This window comes from Hyla sarda, chromosome 2 (assembly GCF_029499605.1).
Source record: "Hyla sarda isolate aHylSar1 chromosome 2, aHylSar1.hap1, whole genome shotgun sequence".
In the NCBI taxonomy this organism is placed as follows: Eukaryota; Metazoa; Chordata; class Amphibia; order Anura; family Hylidae; genus Hyla; species Hyla sarda.
The window spans coordinates 180360336-180382513 of NC_079190.1; the positions used below are offsets into that span (position 1 = coordinate 180360336).

The 22178-nt window shown below is 41.0% G+C and overlaps 1 long non-coding RNA gene across 1 annotated transcript in view; it reads left to right on the top strand.

Annotated features, from left to right (window-relative positions):
- Positions 1 to 22178, top strand: part of LOC130357765 (uncharacterized) — a 46215-nt gene that overhangs the window by 18368 nt on the left and 5669 nt on the right. Inside the window, exon 2 of the long non-coding RNA XR_008889252.1 lies at positions 5129 to 5199. This is a non-coding gene — a long non-coding RNA (uncharacterized LOC130357765). The remainder of the gene's footprint in view (positions 1 to 5128; positions 5200 to 22178) is intronic.

Consider the following 22178-nt stretch of genomic DNA (forward strand, 5'->3'; position numbering starts at 1 on the left):
TCGTGATGAGATCCGATGCACATTAGAAGGGGCTCCGTGCGGAAACGTATGGTACAGTCCAATCTTTCATTGTTTACACAATTGATGTAGAGGGGTCTGGCGAGACTGGTCACCGGGATGTTGAACCTGTTGACGAGGGAGGCCAAAATAAAATTTCCTGCAGATCCGGAGTCCAAGAAGGCCACAGCAGAGAAGGAGAAGGCAGAGGCAGACATCCGCACAGGCACAGTAAGACGTGGAGAAGCAGAGTAGACATCAAGGACTGTCTCACCTTTGTGCGGAGTCAGCGTACGTCTTTCCAGGCGGAGAGGACGGATAGGACAATCCTTCAGGAAGTGTTCGGTACTAGCACAGTACAGGCAGAGATTCTCCATGCGGCGTCGTGTCCTCTCTTGAGGTGTCAGGCGAGACCGGTCGACCTGCATAGCCTCCACGGCGGGAGGCACAGGAACAGATTGCAGGGGACCAGAGGAGAGAGGAGCCGGGGAGAAGAAACGCCTCGTGCGAACAGAGTCCATATCCTGGCGGAGCTCCTGACGCCTTTCGGAAAAACGCATGTCAATGCGAGTGGCTAGGTGAATGAGTTCATGTAGATTAGCAGGGATTTCTCGTGCGGCCAGAACATCTTTAATGTTGCTGGATAGGCCTTTTTTAAAGGTCGCGCAGAGTGCCTCATTATTCCAGGATAATTCTGAAGCAAGAGTACGGAATTGTACGGCATACTCGCCAACGGAAGAATTACCCTGGACCAGGTTCAACAGGGCAGTCTCAGCAGAAGAGGCTCGGGCAGGTTCCTCAAAGACACTTCGAATTTCCGAGAAGAAGGAGTGTACAGAGGCAGTGACGGGGTCATTGCGGTCCCAGAGCGGTGTGGCCCAAGACAGGGCTTTTCCAGACAGAAGGCTGACTACGAAAGCCACCTTAGACCTTTCAGTGGGGAACTGGTCCGACATCATCTCCAAGTGCAATGAACATTGGGAAAGAAAGCCACGGCAAAACTTAGAGTCCCCATCAAATTTATCCGGCAAGGATAGTCGTAGTCCAGAAGCGGCCACTCGCTGCGGAGGAGGTGCAGGAGCTGGCGGAGGAGATGATTGCTGGAGCTGTGGTAGTAACTGTTGTAGCATAACAGTCAGTTGAGACAGCTGTTGGCCTTGTTGCGCTATCTGTTGTGACTGCTGGGCGACCACCGTGGTGAGGTCAGCGACAACTGGCAGAGGAACTTCAGCGGGATCCATGGCCGGATCTACTGTCACGATGCCGGCTGGCAGGTAGTGGATCCTCTGTGCCAGAGAGGGATTGGCGTGGACCGTGCTAGTGGATCGGTTCTAAGTCACTACTGGTTTTCACCAGAGCCCGCCGCAAAGCGGGATGGTCTTGCTGCGGCGGTAGTGACCAGGTCGTATCCACTAGCAACGGCTCAACCTCTCTGGCTGCTGAAGATAGGCGCGGTACAAGGGAGTAGACAGAAGCAAGGTCGGACGTAGCAGAAGGTCGGGGCAGGCAGCAAGGATCGTAGTCAGGGGCAACGGCAGGAGGTCTGGAACACAGGCTAGGAACACACAAGGAAACGCTTTCACTGGCACGATGGCAACAAGATCCGGCGAGGGAGTGAAGGGGAAGTGAGGTGATATAGGGAAGTGCACAGGTGATAACACTAATTGGAACCACTGCGCCAATCAGCGGCGCAGTGGCCCTTTAAATCGCAAAGACCCGGCGCGCGCGCGCCCTAGGGAGCGGGGCCGCGCGCGCCGGGACAGGACTGACGGAGAGCGAGTCAGGTACGGGAGCCGGGGTGCGCATCGCGAGCGGGCGCTACCCGCATCGCGAATCGCATCCCGGCTGGAGGCGGTATCGCAGCGCCCCGGGTCAGTGGAACTGACCGGAGCGCTGCAGTGAGGAGAGTGTAGCGAGCGCTCCGGGGAGGAGCGGGGACCCGGAGCGCTCGGCGTAACAGATGTGTCTCCCCTTTTGCAGCGCTGGAGGCACACATTATGATGCCCACTTAAGCACTTCACCTTTCCAGCCCCGCACAGATCGTGCGCATGATCCATGCTCTTCCAGCTCCGTCCCGAGTCATCTGCGCATGATCTGTGTGCACTGTGTTCAGTTCAGCCCCTCTGTTACACATTGCGCACAGTAGTTAAACGCTGACGACAGCACTTACTTTGGATGCACCGATCGCATCAGCACTCCCTTCTGTCCTATGCGAGCGATAGCCGTGCCCTGTGTCATGTGCGCATCTGACAAGCGGGTGCTGTCAGCATCGCACACTACAAATAGAATTATGGTTTCAATTGGCCTCGCTCTGATCTTCATTTTTACTGCGGTGGGTGCGCATCTGACAAGCGGGCATGATCACAGTCCTGCTGTCAGCAGCGCACAGTGTAAACAGTGTGATGCTTACAACTAGCCTCACTTTGACCTTCATTCACAAAGCTCAGCTTTGTTTACATGCAGCTCGGATTAAGACACTATAGCTACTGTGCTGTCATTACATTATATTTTAACTATTTAGTGTGGAAGTATCATTGTATGTAACATAAATACAAGTCTCAATGGTTTATTTTAATTATGCTTCACTGTACTGTTTTTATGTGTTATGTAATGTGCTGACCTTTTGACCCAGTAGTGATTACCCTATGGTCATATAAGCAATGCTTTTGTTTGACATCACTATGCCTGACGAAGAGTCCTGCTCGGACTCGAAACTTGTTGTTGCACCAATAAAGTGACTGTTCCTGTATCCATTCTGCATGGTCTGGACTGTCATTCTTCCTTGAGGAGAAGCGCCTGGCAGAGTCCTATTTTCCGGATGCCTATCCAATCGATGTTTATAAATCTTAAATTTAACATTTTAAATTCATCTTTTTATCTTAGGGATTGTGAGGCCCTATGGTCTCTTTATGCTGCCGTGAACTCCAGGCTGTGTCATTCAGCCACTACATGGTCTTCTCATGCTGCTCTGACATTACCTAAACATTTTTATGGTAGCTCCAGGCTGTGTTATTCATCCACTATATGGTCTCCTCATGCTGCCACCAGCTCCAGGCTGTGCCATTCAGCCTCTTTATGGTCTCCTCATGCTGCTGGGACATTACCTAAAATGTTTTATGGTAGCACTAGCTACCATAAATCTTCAATTTAAATTTGAAAATTCATCTTTTCATCTTAGGGATTGTGAGGCCCTATGGTCTCCTCATGCTGCTGACAATTCCAGGCTGTGTCATTCAGCCACTACATGGTCTCCTTATGCTGCTGGGACAATGTCTAAACATTTTTATGGTAGCACTTGCTACCATAAATCTTCAATTTAAATGTAAAAATTAATCTTTTTATCTTAGGGATTGTGAGGCCCTATGATCTCCTCATGCTGCCGCCAACTCCAGGCTGTGTCATTCGGCCACTATATGGTCTTCTCATGCTTCTCTGACATTACCTAAGCATTTTTATAGTAGCACTAGATACCATAAATCTTCAATTTAAATTAGAAAATTCATCTTTTAATTTTACGGATTGTAAAGCCCTATGGTCTCCTCCTCGTGCTGCCGCCAACTCCATGCCGTGTCATTCAGCCACTATACGGTCTCCTCATACTGCCACCAGCTCCAGGCTGTGTCATTCAGCCACTATATGGTCTCCTCATACTGCCACCAGCTCCAGCCTGTGTCATTCAGCCACTATATGTTCTGCTCATGCTGCCGCCAGCTGCAGGCTGTGTCATTCAGCCACTATATGGTCTCCTCATGCTGCTGGGACATTACCTAAACATTTTCATGGTAGCACTAGCTACCATAAATCTTCAATTTAAAAATTAATCTTTTTATCTTAGGGATTGTGAGGCCCTATGGTCTTCTCATGCTGCTGCCAACTCCAGGCTGTGTCATTAAGCCACTATATGGTCTCATGCTGCAGGGAAAATACCTAAACAGGCTGTGTCATTTAACCACTGTATGGTCTCCTCTTGCTGCCGCCAATTCCAAGCTGTGTCATTCTGCCAGATTATGGTCTCCCCATGCTACTGCCACCTCTAGGCACTGTCATTGTGCTGCCATGTGACTCCTTGTTGGATTTTGTCTTTTGTAACCACACATTTTATTATTAAATCTTAAACTCAAATTTTAAAAAATCAATTGAGCGATAACAATGAACCATAACGGATTAAATGAAACATTCGCACTTTCATAGTCAGGGGGGGCTGAGAGGCAGGGGCTGGAACAGGTGGTATTTTGCCTAGCAGAGGACCCCCAGCTCGAAGCTCACCAGAATGGGTACTCAAAAAACTTAAATAAATTCAAATAAAATAAAATAAAAATTACATAAAAAATTATCTTTATTCTCTTCAATTGTGACGCCGTATTGTCTCCCTGCTGCCACATCCAGAGGCTCTGTGGCAGTGATTCTAATAGTGATTCCTGTAATCTGCATGTCATACTGAATAAAAGTATTATTTCACTAACACAGCCCACTCCCTATACGTATTAGGACAAGGCAAAGTGTTCTACACTTCTATTGGGGCTATATGGTCTCCTCATGCTTCTGCCACATCCACGCTGTGTCATTCAGCCACTATATGGTCTCCTCATACTGATGCCACCTCCAGGCTCTGTCATTGTGCCGCTCTGCGACAGTGATTCTAATAGTGATGCCTCTTATCTGCATGTCATACTGAACAACAGTATTATTTCACTAACCCAGCACACACCCTATGCGTGTTACAGCAAGGCAAAGTGTTCTACACCCCTAATGAGGCTCTCTGTAGGCCAGAAATAGCCTAAGAAGGCCTTGTTAGTTTTAATGTATGGCTGATGGCTTTTTTTGTCTGGGGTATTATTTACACATATAAAAGAGAAAAAAAAATTTATTCTCATATAGTGATTTGCTATGGTGATTTCACAGTGGTGATACAATAGTGACACATTACATGGAGGTAATAGCTGATGTAATGATTGATGTGAACTTTTCCCTTCTTCATACATTTATATAATGAGGACCCCAACCAGTAAGTAATAATCTTTAAAACATGACAAAGGCTATTGGATACTTGATTGTGGCTCATGCTGGATGTCTACTTTCCAGTGTAATTTTAGCTAATTCAAATATAATGAAGTGTGATTTTTTTTTTCAGAAATAAAAGAAATGAATAGAGTCTATGCTGGATGTATTTTATAGGAGTTGAGATATAGCTGCATTCAGAAGGTATTTCCTCACATTACTGTACATAAGCCAAGCTGGTTCACACCATTATACTGGCTCTGCTTCATGCTTTCTGAAGATTCAGTTTCTGGCAACATTGTACAAAGCCACAAACTGTAGGCTATTCATTTTCTGTTAAGACAGATATTTTCAAATGTAACAGTTTAATTAGGCATTTCAAGGCTGAGTCAGATTTCAGAATTGGAAAATGTTTAAATGCTTAACTGAACAGCGAGGAAACCACAAAACCTTCAACAGAACCTACAACATGTAGCTTGACATTGCATCATCTTTAAGCATTCCTTATTAAAAGGTAACTCTCATTAAAACACATGTTTGCTATTGCACTCCTTATGGTAAATAAAAAATATTTCTAATATACTTTGTTTAAAAAAAAATTAAGTTTTCTATGTTTTATTTGTGCTTAAAAAAAGCTCAAGAGAACATTTCCCCCCGTCCTATACACAAACTTTGGACCGAAGTCCAAACACAGAAAGTGCAGCCTGGAGTGCAGAGGGGGGGTGTCAAGCCTCATCCAATCACAGCTCCTCTCACACTTAAAGCATACCTGTCATAGTGCAAAAAAAAAAGAAAAAAGTGATATGTTACTCGGGACCCAATCCTGATCATGTGCATATAATATTTTTATGTTTCTCTGACCTATATATCCAGAGATATAAGCATTTATCTGCTGGTGAGTTACTTTTTCATTGTGCAGGCTGGAGGGGGCGTGTCAGTCTGTCTCCCTCACAGGAGCAAGCCTGTGCAGTCAACCAATCAGTACTCTCTACTCTGTAACCCTTTCCTCTCTGGTTTTATGCTGTACATGTTAAACAGAGGAAGATACTTGGAGCTTGCCTTCAGTAATCAGAAGACATTATGGTGAATTCATAACAGGATAACATTTATAAATATAAGAATAGATGTTTATAAAATTAGTGCAAGGTTTTTTTAGATAAAAGTACAGCATTTTTATGAATACATGTTCTATCTGTTTTATCTTCTCCTAGTAAAGCTGGATGCTAATCAGCATAGCTGTCACTATGTGTGTCATTCATCTTTCACAGACTCCTGAATGTCTGATCAACTTCTTTGTCATTCAGGAGTCTGAGAAAGCTTTAACTATTTCAGCATGCTGGGAGTTGTAGTTAAGTAACAACTGAAGCTGCAATGTTTGTAAATAACTGTGTTAGAGCAGTGTTGCCTCCAGCTGTTTTAAAACTACAGCTCCCAGCATGTCCACACATCCTTTATCTGTAGTTTTGCATATACAATAGAAATCTCCTATCCTGGATACCGGTATGCTTTACGACCAGTATCCAGTATGCTGTAAAATCTAGACGAGTCTGTCTGGCTAAAAGACAGGCGACCCCTAGTGGTGGCTATTTTGAGCTTTAATTTCAGGTGAAAATGTAAATTTTGTGAAATGTATATTGTGAAATGTCATATTATAATGAGTCCTGCAATATATGAAAGGTTTTTAACAATGACAGTGCCTCTTTAACTGAAATATGCTGTTGGTTGGACACCCCCCCCCCTCTCAGCACTCCAGGCTGCACTTCCTGTGTTTGGGCTTCGTTCCAAAGTCTGTGAATGAGATGGAGGAAAATGTGCTCTTGAGCTTTTTGAAGCACAAATAAAACAAAGAAATCGTAATTTTTTTAAACAAAGTATATTAGAATTTTTATTTTATTTACCTTCAGGAGTGCAATAGCAAAAATAAATTTTAATGAGAGTGCCCATTTAAATGAATGATACTCTACATTAATCCTCCATAGCATGTATTAACAAGGGGCTGATGCAAGAAAATATGGTACAATATTAATATGTAATTGTATTATATATCACAAGTACCCATTCCCAGTCATAGCTTGTGATGAGCATATCGTTAAAAAAAAAAAATTGACTTGTCACTGTTTTGTTGACAGGTTAGTTCATAGTTGTACATGGAGCCCTGTTTGCCACATTTAGTAAAAACATACATCAAAATTCTACCATTCCATTGGCTGATATACAAAAATACAGGTCCATAATAGAAAACATATCAGCAGAACATAGACAAGGCAGATAGATATTATTATTTTTGCCTGTTGTAATGTCAGCCCGAGATGAGGCTGCAGTTAGGGGCACAGACAAAAACTAAGACCAAAAGGAGCAGCAGAGTCTAACGCTCTCTGTCCCTTAGGACACGGATAGAGTTAAACACTGCTGCTTCTTCTATGGATGGCCCTTTAAGGAAAAAAAAAGTTCCTCCTCAGCAGAAGCTGCGCTCGCTGGGGACGTCTGCTATCCTGCTATCGGTTTCCTGACTGCGGTTGTGTGGGGAAGTGAAGACTGTCATCTCCCTGTAAGTGCCATATCATGTCTGTGCATTTAAGGAAAGGGGGTTGTGAGTTTATATGTGTGTGTGTATATATATATATATATATATATATATATAAATATATATATATATATATATATATATATATATATATATACACACACACACCAGTGTTTCCCAAAAGGGTGTCTCCAGCTGTTGCAAAACCACACACACACAAACAGCCTTTTGCTGTCTAAGCATACTGAGAGTTGTAGTATTGCAACAACTGGAGGCACACTGTTTAGAAAACACTGCTCTATGGGAACAAAAAATGTAAAAAGAATAAAGAACAAATGTGAGTAAGCCCCTTCCATAATTAAAGTTAAAATCACCCCCTTTACCCCCATCTTTTAAATAAAATTATTTAAACAAAAATAAACAAACATATGTGGTGTTGCAGTGTGCATATATGTCCAAACTATTAAAACATTTTTTTTTTAAAACACACGGTCAATGGCGTAAATGTAAAAAAAAAAAAATACCAGGATTACAAATATTTAGTCACTTCATTTTCAGTGGGGCAAAAAAGTTTTTAGTCAGCCACAAATTGTGCAAGTTCTTCCACTTAAAAAGATGAGAGGCGCCTGTAATTTCCATCATAGGTATACCTCAACTATGAGAGACATAATGAGAAAAAGTAATCCATAAAATCACACTGTCTGATTTTTAAAGAATTTATTTGCAAATTATGGTGGAACAAAAGTATTTGGTCTATAACAAAAGTTCATCTCAATACTTTGTTATGTACCCTTTATTGGCAATGACAGAGGTCAAAAGTTTTCTGTAAGTCTTCACAAGGTTTCCACACACTGTTGCTGGTATTTTGGTCCATTATTCCATGCAAAGCCACTCTTGAGCAGTGATGTTTTGGGGCTGTCACTGGGCAACATGGACTTGCAACTCCCTCCAAAGGTTTTCTATGGGGTTGAGATCTGGACACTGGCTAGGCACGGAGAAGACACCGAGGAGGCAGGTAAGGTCCCTCCCTGTGTCATGTAAGCTGTTCGGGACACCGCGTTTTCACCGTGGCGGTACCGAACAGCATGACTGAGCAGCCGGGTTAGTGTTATGTTCGCTTCAGACGCGGCGGTAAGCTTTTACCGCTGCGTCTGAAGGGTTAATACAGGGCATCACCTCGATCGGTGATGTCCTGTATTAGCGGCGGGTCCCGGCCATTGATGGCCGCAGGTATTCGCCGTATAAGACGCACCAACTTTTCCCCCCCAGTTTTGGTGGAAGTAAAAGTGCGTCCTATATGGCAAAAACTATGGTACATGTGTTTGACATTTTATGTCAACAGACATTTTATTTATTAGAATACAAGGGCTACTTGATAACAGCACAACATTTGATGCATTCAGGTAGCCTGCTGTAGGGTGCAACATTTACGTACAAAAATATATTACTAGGAGGATATTTACAATAACAGACACATAAGGATCAGCAGCCCACCTACGTTATGAGTAAAAAAAAACATCACTGTTGTTGCCGGAGCAGGGCACAAACTTACAAGGATCTCCTCAGGCAAGGAGTCTCTCGGCCTGGGGCCGGGCACAAGCTTAGGAAAGTGGTTACATTGCTGAACAGGTGAACTTCTTGGCATAGTCCTGCCAGCCACTTCCTCTTGAACAGGTTACCACATGAAAAGTCTGTAGAAAATAAAGGTACCTGAGTACCAACAGTTAATGACAAGCAGAACAATGACTTAGAATGAGAACTCTTTTGACTCCCAACCTCACCTATCAGCGTGCTTCCGGCCCTGAAATATGTAGTGAGAAGCACTAGGTTGGGACTCTCTCATAGGGTTAATAGCAGTGTCCTGAGACATTGGTGAGTTGAGACTGCGACACTGAGGGGTTAACGCTCACCACAAAATTGATAGCAGCCGCTGAGGTCACTGGTACTACCGTTGGTGCCGGTTGGTCAGGCCTCACCTCGTTAGGTGTAGTAGGTTGCGGCACTTCCGTTGGTGTCTGCTGGTCAGGCAACACCTCCGGGCATGGAGTAGGCCTAGGCACATCTGTTGGTGCCTGCTGCTTAGGCCTCACCTCCTCAGAGGGAGTAGGCCTGGGCACATCCTCTGCTAGAGCTTCTGCAGAAAAATAGAACCTTGGCATATACTTGAGGTCCATGATGGGTGCTCTGTACTCCTCCTCTTCACAGGCTGTTTTAGGTAGCCTCATTCACCAGATTCCATGGGGATCTGCATCCCAGTCGTCCGAAGGGAAGTACGTGAAGGGAATTTGTGTCTGGTTTTTTGGTCTTGTCACAGCTGCAGCCTATTTACCCCGCAGACTTTTGACTGGGGTGTATTCAACAATCTCCCCTCGCTCCAGGGAGTGATAACTTTTGGGCAGATAGTCCCGTTGCACGGCCCTTCTGTTGACTTAGATAGTCCCACCATGTCGGCAGTCCAGGAGGGTCCCGAAGCCTATGGCCTTGTCAATCTTGACCACCGTGGTGCGTCGGCGCTCTAAGGGTGCTTTGCCCTCTTGTGGGTAGTCCAACATGCGGATATACAGCGCTTCTAGTTTCTTTGTGTCATTCTGCTGTTCCACGTGTACCTCATACAGGAGGCGTTTGAGGCCATATCTCTCCCTTTTTTAAGTCATCAAATAGTCACATATACACAAAAGTGGTACTAAAAAAAACAGATCATAATGCAAAAATTGAGCTCTCATACATCCACGTATACTGAAAAATGAAAAAGTTATAGGTGGTCAAAATAGGGCGATTTTAAACATACAAGTTTGAGATTTTATAAAAGAGGCACAATAATAGAAAAGTATATAATTAGGGGTATTATTTTAATCGTATTGACCCACAGAATAAGGAAAGCATGTCATTTTTTCTATAAAGTGTACAGCGTGAAAAGGAAACCCTCTAAAATTTGCACAATTGTGGTTTTCATTTAAATTTCCAAATTATAATTTTTTGGGTTGCCGTACATTTTATGGTAAAATGAGAGGTGTCATTACAAAGTACAAATGGTTTTGCAAAAAAACAAGCCCTTATATGGGTCAGTGGATGGAAATATAAAATAGTTATGGATTTTAAAGGAGACACATGGTGCCTTTTATATACAGTCATGGCCGTAAATGTTAGCACGCCTGAAATTTTTCTAGAAAATGAAGTAGTTCTCACAGAAAAGGATTGCAGTAACACGTGTTTTGCTATACACATGTTTATTCCCTTTGTGCGTATTGGAACTAAACCAAAAAAGGGAGGAAAAAAAGCTAATTGGACATAATGTCACACAAAACTCCAAAAATGGTCTGGACAAAAGTATTGGCACCCTTAACCTAATATTTGGTTGCACACCCTTTGGAAAAAATAACTGAAATCAGTCACTTGCTATAACCATCAATAGGCGTCTTACACCTCTCAGCCGGAATGTTGGACCACTCTTCCTTGCAAACTGTTCCAGGTCTCTCTTATTGGCAAAATGTAGTCTTGCTTTTTTATGTCTCTGTGTAAGCAGTGGGGTCCTCCTGGGTCTCTTGCCATAACATTTCATTTAAATGTCGATAGACAGTTATAGTCCATAAAATGTGCATCCTCCGCAGGATAAACTGTTATCATAGTAATGTCAAGATAAATGCTGCTCATGGCATATATGTGATACCGCTTTAAGAATTGCTTTGCTCACTGTCCTGTGACATTGTATGTAACTTGAATTAAGGGGGCATACTCTTAAATTCTCCCTCATCATAGGTAGTTATCCTTTACTGTAAGAGCAGTGATACTATGAAACTCTCTGCCACACTATATTGTGATGGATGAAGTCTTGAACATGTCAAAGAGATAGGACATTAATTCAGGAATTTATTCTGATTGCCATACATTTATTTAGATTTGTTTTCTCCAAGGATTGGGCTATGAGGCTGTAAATATTTTTTTTGTTAATTTTTGGTCTGTGAAATGCCTTTAAAAAGCCATTTTGAGGCTCACAAAAAAAACTGCCTTTTTTAACAATTACATTCCTTTTGTCTTGTAGGGCAGGGATATGTGCATCCCCGAGCACCCCCAGCCACTTTCCCTGACTACTTGAGTATCCTCCCTAAACATCAGATCCATAACTGGACAGCAGTCCCTATACTCAGTAAGAGCAGGGGCGTAGAAGTCCAAAACAATAAAAAACATTGTATAGAAGTCAGGAAAGCAGGTAAGGACACAAAGGGTTAACAAGCACAGACCAAAATGCAAAAACCAGGGCATAAACACTCAAACAGTTAGAGAGTAGTTTAACAAGTCAGGTCCAAACTGAAATAGCAGCAAAGGTATCAAGTCACTAAGCAGACAATAAATGTGCAACAAGCCGAGGTCGGAATACACAGACTAAAACAAGCTAGGAGCAGTGTAAATGCTAGTGCAGACACAAGCAAGAAATGACAGGCTGACTGTAAATATATATCCACTGGAGAAGGGTGTGGAGGCTGAGACTAGATGTGATTGTCCAGGTGTCATCATAGCAACACATGATGCTTCAGCCAAACACCAGAAAACGTAACCCTTCTGCCAGAACCAGGTTAAGTCAGGACACTATTGAATTTAACATTAAAATAGCCATTTGTTCATACATTCATTTCAGGGCAGTAATCTTTACAACCAAAAAATAGCGATGTTTGAAAAGAATATACTCTTTTTTTCGGTCAGTATTTCCAGCTTTACCTAAAATACAGACAAAAAAGTGTGAACATGGCCTTAACATTTTTAACTGCCTCTGGATCAAAACATTATGGCTATATGTTGGTTGGACATTAAATCGACAAAAAAAAAATAGGATCTAGAGAAACATGTGTGGGATTTCAGCCCTGACACGCCATTTTTGTATTTCACATTTAGCGGTACATGGTTGGGATGTTTCTCCTTTTTCAGTAATGGGGATTGAATGGGAGTCAAAAATCGCGAGAGAGGAGAGGACTTGAGATTTCGTTCCCTGAACAAGGAAAGTTGATTTTCATGTTGAGCACACAACAGCCCCTCGGTATGAACCTAAGGCAAGATTTAATCCTAACATATTGAATTTCTCATGCATTTGTTCTACAATTTGTCTTTGTGTGAACATTTCTCTGACATGATGGTGAATGTTCCAATAGAAATAATTAAGCATTTGTTTTTCTCTAAACAGGCTTTTGGTTTCCAGATTGGGGCTTTTTGCTGATTATGCCAGAGAAACATGATGTGCACTATGTACGAATTAATATTATACACATAAAGAATATATTTGACTGAGATCAATATAATGCATCAGATTCCAGTGCCTGCTCCTTTTAACAATCTATTTTCCTCCCTTCATGTCATGATCATATGATCAGAGGAAATAGTATTTTAAGCTTTTTTTTGCATATGTTGCACATCATTACTATGCTTTTATGTTTTCATAGTACTCTATAGTGCATTTTTTATGCATTTTAATAAATAAAGCAAGTACATTTTTCCCCATCTACCTGGTGCTTGACAAGTTAATTTTTCTGCCTGTTTCTTTAGTCTGGAGACATTGCTGACTAGTTACTGCATGGGTGGTTTTCGGAGGGTGGAGGCTGTTATCAGTCTTTGTTACAGTAGGGTTATATGGCCCAGGTTTATCAATCTCTCTGGTTTGTGTCTCAGACAGCTATCAAACAATCACAACTAAGCCTTTGTTTCCCAAAATAAGCTCTGATTGGTTGTTTTCTTTCTGGGACAGAAATCAAACACAATTTTTGTCTCTGACTGACAGATTGATGAATCTAGGCCATAGGTTGGACTTGATGGACTTGATGGACTCTTGTCTTTTGTCAACCTTGCCAACTATGGTACTATGTCCACTATTTTGAGGCTTATGAACACAGGGGGGATTTACAAAACTCTGTACGCCAGTTACACATTGTTGTGTAGGCCTCTTTTTATTTTTAAAAATTGTCTGAAGCACAGCCAATTAAAATTTCAGGTGTGTATTCGTAAAACTCCAGCTTTACGTAAAAAAAAAAAAAAAAGGCATTAAAAAAAGCGTGAACATGGCCTTAAAATCTTTTGGCTGCCTCTGGATCAACACAATAGGGCTATATGTTGGTTGCACATTAAATCCACTAAAAAAATTGGATCTGGAGAAACATCTCTCCTGTTAGTAACAATGGTGTGGGGATTTCCGCACTGACAAGCCATTTTTGTCTGTACTCCATAACTCAGGCTGCAGTAACACAGTGCCACCGCTATAAGGAGTATGGAGCCAACTGCTTTAGACCTAAATCTCTTAGGAGTGCGGGGGGAGGGTGATCAGCTGATTCAATGGAGTGCTGGCGGGTGCTGAGGAGTGCTGGCACCCCACCAATCAACTATTGATGGCCTATTTAGTGGATGGGCCATCAAAAGTATTTGCCTGTAAAACTCCATTAATTATTCATAATAACTACAGTTTATCGAGCAGAGAAATATGAATGCATTTATATTTTTTCCTAAATTTTAAATGATATCCCAATTACTGTTGAGTTTTTTAGCTAATGTATCAATTTTATTCTATTTTTCAGCAATTTAATAATTTTAATGTTATTTCAAAACAACTGAATATTTGTCAGCGGCTAAAACTCCTTTGGCAATGGGCAGTTTTTTTTACTACGATTATTTATTTTATCCTTTAATAGTATTTAATTTCTTCCTAGATTTGCTAGGAATCTGCTAATCATGCTTAACTACAAGCACAAATAGTTTGGCAGGAGTCAAAAGAGATATGCAAAATAGGCTTAGGCTTATGACCTGTGAATCTTAAGACCAATTAATAGTCATACACTAGATATTATTGACTATATGATTATATGCAAAATAAAAATCTGAAAAAAATGTATTTCATCAGTATATTTCACATGCCCGATATTATTAATGGCATACACTTTCTTTGTTTATTATAAATATGTAATCCCTGTTTATGAGATTTTAACTACGATTATTATTGTTTCAGACAATTCATTTAAACTAGAAAATACCTCTGTCTAGCAACAAAATCATTTCCCTTTTAGGAAAACAAGACAATATTCAGACTATTTTTAGCCATACTGTTTATTTTCTCTATAAAATTTTGTAGTTTACACTGCCACCTGGTGGTAAAAGTAATAAATACAGGTTCACGTGTTTTATTTTATTTTTTTTCTCTACATGGAAAGGACACAAAGCTAAATTCAGACATGGTGGAAATGCTGCAGATTTGTACAGTGTCAGTCTGCAGCAGATTGTAGTAGTGGGCACACACGCCACAGACATTGTATGCACAGAAACAGGAGCATGCTGTGGATTTTTACATTTACAGAATGCGCATTTTGTTGGGGACTTGTCACAGATTTTCAACATGGATTTCACCGCTATTAGTTTAACAGGTTTCAAATCTGTGATGAATCCCCAGCAGAACCCAAAACCCAACACACAAAGATTTTAATGCAGATTTGCCACTGCCAATAAGATCTGCAGTGTGCAAAATCCAGTACATGTAGCTTACAAAAAATATATGATTGATATTTTTATTCTTTGAATTTTAAAACATAATAACTTCACTTTTATTATACATCAAATATATTACTAAGTAACTGCTTTTTATTTCATAAGATTTTTTAACTGATGGCAAACAAAAGTAAGTAAGCAATTTAAAAGTAATGTTAGTAAATATCCCACTGTAATGAATAATCTGGGGTCCATTGGTTTCTGATATAAAATAAAAAGCTAGCAAGACAAACTTCACATTTTTTTAGACATTTTCGAATAATGATCAGAACTTTTGATTATGATTATTTACAGATTCCAATAGACTTAAAATATTTGGTGGTGGATCCGGTAGATGCCTAATGTTTGGATTAGTTTAAACTTTAATTCTGTTATTTTCCAGAAAATATATTGCAAAGATATTTTCCTACATTATATTAAATCTCTTAGTGTATTATGAATGCAAAAAAATTTAACAATGAAAAAATCAGCTACTTAAAAATAATTAATCACAATATGAAAATTTGTATTGTTGATACCCAAAAATACAGGCAGGGCATGAAAAAAAAAAAAAAAGCACACAAAATAGTAGCATTTATAAAGATTTACTTGTTGTATCTCAAGATATCAAATGTAAACAAAAGCAGAGTGCCACAATAGTAAAGTACTGCCTAATATTGCACAGTGCCCCTAATAAATTCATATATTTACATAAACAGATATACATATACTAATGTAAAGTGCAGACTGGATACCATAAAGTAAGGCTCTCAGACGGATCGCTCCAAGGAACAGCACAGGATAGAGCCGGCGCACAAACTCCAAAGGTAAAAACAATTTTATTTTACCTGGCATGCAACGCGTTTCGCTGTACAACCAGCTTCATCCAGCGAAATGTGTTGGATGCCGGGTAAAATAAAATTGTTTTTACCTTTGGAGTTTGTGCGCCGGCTCTATCCTGTGCTGTTCCTTGGAGTGATCCCTCTGAGTGCTTCAACTGTGTTGCCAGGAGCGGCTGCCGAGCTTCGCCCGTTGAGGGTATATTCTATGTTCACACCATTGTTGTACTTGGTCAGAGTACAACTTTCCTCGGTGAGCATAACTGCTTTGCAATTTCATATCGTACATGTTACGTTGTCACACTAGGAGCGCTCTCCCGTTTGTTTTTAGTTGATAAGGTAAGGATGTCACTGAATGCAGAGTGTTAACTAATATAAAATGTTACATACACAAATGACATGCCTACCCATAGATAATTCAAATGAAGGAGACCCTGGGGTGATGCCAGCCCGGAGCCAAATCTTCTTCCGGTTTTGGTGCCTTAGTATGTTGAGGTTTTATATGTAAAGTTATTAAAATTTTTATATGCCACGGGCCAGCAGACAAGTCTTTTACTGGTGTGGACTCCTATTTGGCCTTTAAATTCCCTTGCATTCTTGTTTAGATGGTCCTAATGTGCACATAACAGTCCATGCCATCTCTTATTTATGGACCTGGGTGTTTTCTTTTGTCGTGGCTTTATATTCTTTTTTTTTTCTTGTCACTAAAAACAGAGTTGCCATGATATATCACATTGTTTAAGACAAGTTCAAAGAGTTGTTTTCATCTTGTAAAGTCCTGTGGATAGGAGATAACTATCTCATTGCAGGAAGTCTGACCCCTATGATCTTGAGATTGGGAACCAACATCTTAGAATTGACCCTGTGATAAAAATCATTATCTACAGGATAGGGAATAACTTAACAAGATGGGAAACCCCATTTAAAGAGGTTTTTCAGTAGTTTAAGTAAAATGTAAAGGAGCCGGGACTGGGGTTGAAAAAAAAACTGTACTCATCCTTAAATTCACCACTGCTCCAGTACTGCCCAACTAGAAGTGCTTAGATGATATTGCTGCATTTAGCTATCTTTAGCAGTCCTAAAGTAAGTTCATGGAGCAGTGGTCAAGCATTAACCCTGCGGCTCAATTCACTTGGCGGTCAAGGAACCTCTGTCCTCATAATTGGGGAGGTCCTAAAAGGTGGGCCCCCACTAATCAAATGTTTATTACCTATCCTGTCAAAGGATGATAAGTAATGATTTTGGATAATCCCTTTAAGTGGAGCATATTACTAGCTGCACTATTAATAATGTGATATTTCCATTTTGTGGTACTCCTTGGCAGCACACCTGCAGTCCTGGGTTTATGCTCAATTCACTTCTGTCCTTCACTCCCTACATTGTCAGCTGCCCACACATGCTATCTGTACCCCCAAAATATCTCCAGAACCTACCATTTTTTTTTACTGTGGAAACAGCATAAATTCTAATAATTGCTCTGACTCTTGGTTTAATTATTGTATGTCATTACTAAAGTCTCCTCCCTCCAGACTCTCATCTCTTCAATCTAACTTGAATGCAGTAGCCAGGCTCATCTTTCTGTCGAACCGCTACCAGATTCTAACCTCAGTCACTGCACTGGTTGCCCATTTCCTTTAAAATACAATTTGAACATATTACTCTCACCCTCTAAGCTCTTCATAGTGATGCATCTCTCTACATCTTCTCCCTTAAAAGGGTACTCTGGTGGAAAATGTTATATTTTCATCCACAGACTAGTATGAGGGCTTGTTTTTTGCGCAACCAGTTGTCCGTTGTAATGCCATCACTCACTTTACCATAAAATGTAGGTCGCAACCAAAAAAATACTATTTGTGTGGGAAAATTAAAAAGAAAACCGCAATTTAGCTAATTTTGTAAGGTTTTGTTTTCACACCGTACAATTTGCAGTAAAAATCACATGTGTTCTTTATTCTTTTGGGTCAATATGATTAAAATGATACCCATGATTACATACTTTTCTATTACTGTTGCGCAAACTTTTTTACCAAATTAGTACATTTAAAATCCCCATATTTTGAAGACCTATAACTTTTCCCTTTTTCAATATAAGCGGCAATATGAGGGCTCATTTTTTGCACCGTGATCTGTACTTTTTATTGATACCATATTTTCATAAATAAAACTTTTAATACATTTTTTATCATTTTACGTACGTGGCGATACCAAATATGTTTATACAATTTTTTTTATTTTTTTTTTACACATTTAGGGGGTGAAATAGGGAATGGGACAATTTACATTTTTATTGGGAGAGGGGATTTTTTTACATTTTTATTTTATTTTTACTTTTATTTTTACTTTTTAATAGTCCCCATAGGGGATTGCTTATACTGTTCAGTGCTATGCATAGGACATGGCACTGATCAGTGTTATCGGTTATCTTCTGCTCTGGTCTGTTCGATCTCAGCCCAGAGCAGAAGACCCGTGGAAGGCAGGGGAGGCAGGTGAGCGGACCTCCGTCTGCCGTTCTGGATGATCAGATCTCTGCGGCAGTGCTGCGGGCAATCCGTTCATCCATTTTAGTGACCGCAGCCATGCAGATGCCGTGATCTGTATTGATCATGGCATCTGAGGGGTTAATGGTGGACATCCGCGCGATCGCGGATTTTGGCCATTACCGGCGGGTCCCTTGCTGCTATCAGCAGCTGGGACCAGCCGCACATGACCCGAACATCACTCCGATGCTCGCGGTTATGTATAGGATGTAAATGTACGTCCTGGTGCGTTAAATACCACCTCACCAGGACGTAAATGTACGTCCTCCATCGTTAAGGGGTTAAGGAAGACTAACTTTCTTAATAATACAGACATACCACTACCATCTTCAATACTTTTCTCATACTGCACCATATCTCTGGAACACATAACTCTAGACAATAAGATACATTTCAAACCTTTACATTCATTAGCACCTTTTTTTTTATCACCACTATCCTGTGTTAGGCAGAGGCAATGAAGACACCAATGCCAGATTAAGGATAATGGCAGCTTTACTGAGGCAAGACAGGTGATATAGTCTTTGCCGTACAGCTAAATATCCCAGGGAGGTGACCAGTGACACAGGGGGACCTAGCAGGCTTGCTGAGACTTGCAGTAGTTAGACTGACTTTAGTGCAGGCCACGGTGACTACAGATGGACTTGACTTGACAGGGATGGTGACTGACAATAAGATGACTTGACTTACTGATGACAGATTTGTGGCTGCAGGACTTTAGGCTTGAGGCCTCCAATGCTCTGGACACAAACACTGAGATGACTGCACTGGACCTCAGCATACAGCAGAAGAGAGAGATTGCTGCCCCTCCCCTTGTTATATAGGTGGGCTGTTCAAGGAGCCCATAGGTCACTTGCGGGGTTACCTGGAGCCTCTGGGGTAACAATCATGTGCTCCAAACATTAACCCCTTAAGGACCCTTAAGGACCGAGCATTTTTCCGTTTTTGCACTTTCGTTTTTTTCCTCCCTACCTTTTAAAAATCATAACCCTTTCAATTTTGCACCTAAAAATCCATATGATGGCTTATTTTTTGTCGTACTTCTGGAGAAAATCATAACTACATGCAGGAAAATTTATACGTTTAAAATTGTCATTTGCAGACCCCTATAACGTTATTATTTTTCCGTGTACGGGGCACTATGAGGGCTCATTTTTTGCACCATGATCTGTAGTTTTTGTATTGATCAGACTTTTTGATCGATTTTTATTCATTTTTTTTATGATATAAAAAGTGACCCAAAATTCGCTATTTTGGACTTTGGAATTTTTTTTGCCAATGACCGTGCGGTTTAATTAAGGATATATTTTTATAATTCGGACATTTCTGCACATGGCGATATCACATATGTTTATTTATATTTTTATTTACACAGTATTTTTTAAATGGGAAAAGGGGGGTGATTCAAACTTTTATTAGGGAAGGGGTTAAATGATTTTTATTAACTTTTTTTTTCCACTTTTTTTTGCAGTGTTATACCTCCCATAGGGGGCTATAACACTGCACACACTGATCTTTTACATTGATCTTTATTATCCCATAGGATAACATCAATGATTCTGCCGCTTGACTGCTCATGCCTGGATCTCAGGCACTGAGCAGTCATTCAGCGATCAGACACCAGGAGGCAGGTAAGGGGACCCTGTGATCCTATGCAGCCTCCTGAGCTAACCGGCAGCAGTTTAGTTTCACTTTAGATGCGGTGATCAACTTTGAATGCTGCATCTAAAGGGTTAATAGTGCGCGGCACCGTGATCAGAGCCATGCGCTATTAGCCACGGGTCCCGGCCGTTACTAGGTGCCAGGCCCGACCCGCTATGACGGGGCCACTCCCTGCATTATAGTAAGGGAGAGGACTTAGGATTTACCGGTACGTCCTTGGTCCTTAAGGAGTTAAAGCAACAGTACATTATATATACAAAAATTATGTACAACATGGTGAACTGTAATGGGGATCCAGGGGACATGCAGGGACTCTGCCTGACAGGGCAGGAGGACAGTATGGGGCCACATCATCCCATACTGGGACACCACACAGTTTTATTTTTTAATTGTTAACTAGTTTGTTACTTTGTTGTGTCAAATTTCATCTGCACATATACATTCTGTATTGCAAAGTGCTTCAGAATATCTTTAGGATGGTTATTATGTATTATCTAGCAACATTACTTTTTAATTAAAATAACTAAAAAGCATAAAGTAAGCAGGCTATGTTGCTTGGTCCTTACTTTCTTTCCCTTGAATGAGTAATAAGAAAAAACAAACCCTCTTTTCTAATCTTGGACAGCCCCCTGAGGCTACAATTACACTGAGGTTTTTCTCCTGCATTTTTTTAGGCTTAAAAACGCCAGACAAGCGTTTTTACCTTTGTGTGGAATTTGCCTTTTTTGGCCCTTTTGGCGTTTTTTTTCCAAATTTGTTGGGTACCAAAAAAAAAAAAAAGATGCAGTAGGGATTGAATAAATTTATTTAACATAATTTGTATTTTTATAACATAATTTTAATTAACTTTTCATAAAGTGTGTGTGTGTTTAACTTTTTTTCTCTATTTTTTAGATTTTTTTAGGTAGTACTACTACTCCCAGCATGGAACAGACTGTTCCATCATGGGAGTAGTAGTATCTGTACTATTAGACAGATCGCCCCTGGTGTTACTCCTGACACTCGCTGCGATCGTCCATAATATAGCTCTATACATCACTCACATCTCTACACTGTACTCCGGCCAGTGATGTGAAGAGAACATCACTCATTCATATTTTCCTCCTAGAGTGGTGATTGGCCGGATGGTTGCAGCCAACCACCACTCTCAGCGGGAAATATGATTGAGTGATGTTCTATTAAAATCACTGAGAAAAATGCCGTCTATAAATCCCCAGTCCGTGCACTTTGTCATCCTCCTGTTCCGTTCAGAGAACACAGGCAGTGCAGGGGGAGGGGAGATGAGGAGCCGTGTACATCCTCTTTCCACTGCTCTGTCTTCTTTCACCCGTGCAGACCTGCGTCCTCTAAAGGCAGAGTTTCGGAGAGCTGAGGGGAGGAGCGGAGGCAAGTCTGCACGGGGCACAAATTTCCATCTCACACCGGCCAGAGTATAGTGCAGAGATGCGAGCGCAGGAGAAAGCCGCTCCACATCTCTGCAATAGAAAGGATGATCACAGCGGGCATCAGGAATGATACCCACTGTGATCTGTCCTTTAACTGCAGGTACTACTACTCCCAACATGGAGCACACTCTGTTCCATGCTTGGAGTTGTAGTACCTGCATTAATAGACAGATCGCAGCGAATGTCACTCCTTACACCCGCTCCGATCCTCCTCGATAATGTATAGATGCGGCCAGCCGCTCTTGTATGGTCCCCTGCACTGACTTATATATACACCTATTCGTATTTCCCGCAGAAAGCTGTGATTGGCTGGAACCATCTGTCCAATCACAGCTCTCTGTGGGAAATATGAATAGGTGTATATATACAGCAGTGCAGGGGACCATAGAAGAGCGGCCGGCCGCATCATACATTATACAGGAGGATCGCAACAGGCGATCTGTGAATTAGTACAGGTACTACTACTCCCATCATGGAACAGTGTGTTCCATGCTGGGAGTAGTAGTACCACCTAAAAAATAAAAAATAAAAAAAAAGGCAAAAAACAAACACACTATATTTTTATTATTGTCGGCTACATGTTTATTGCCCGCACACATAAATTGATCCCTGTAAAAATTTATAAAAATTAAAAAATATAAAACAAAATATAAAAAGATACATTTTGTTACATACATTTTTTTCC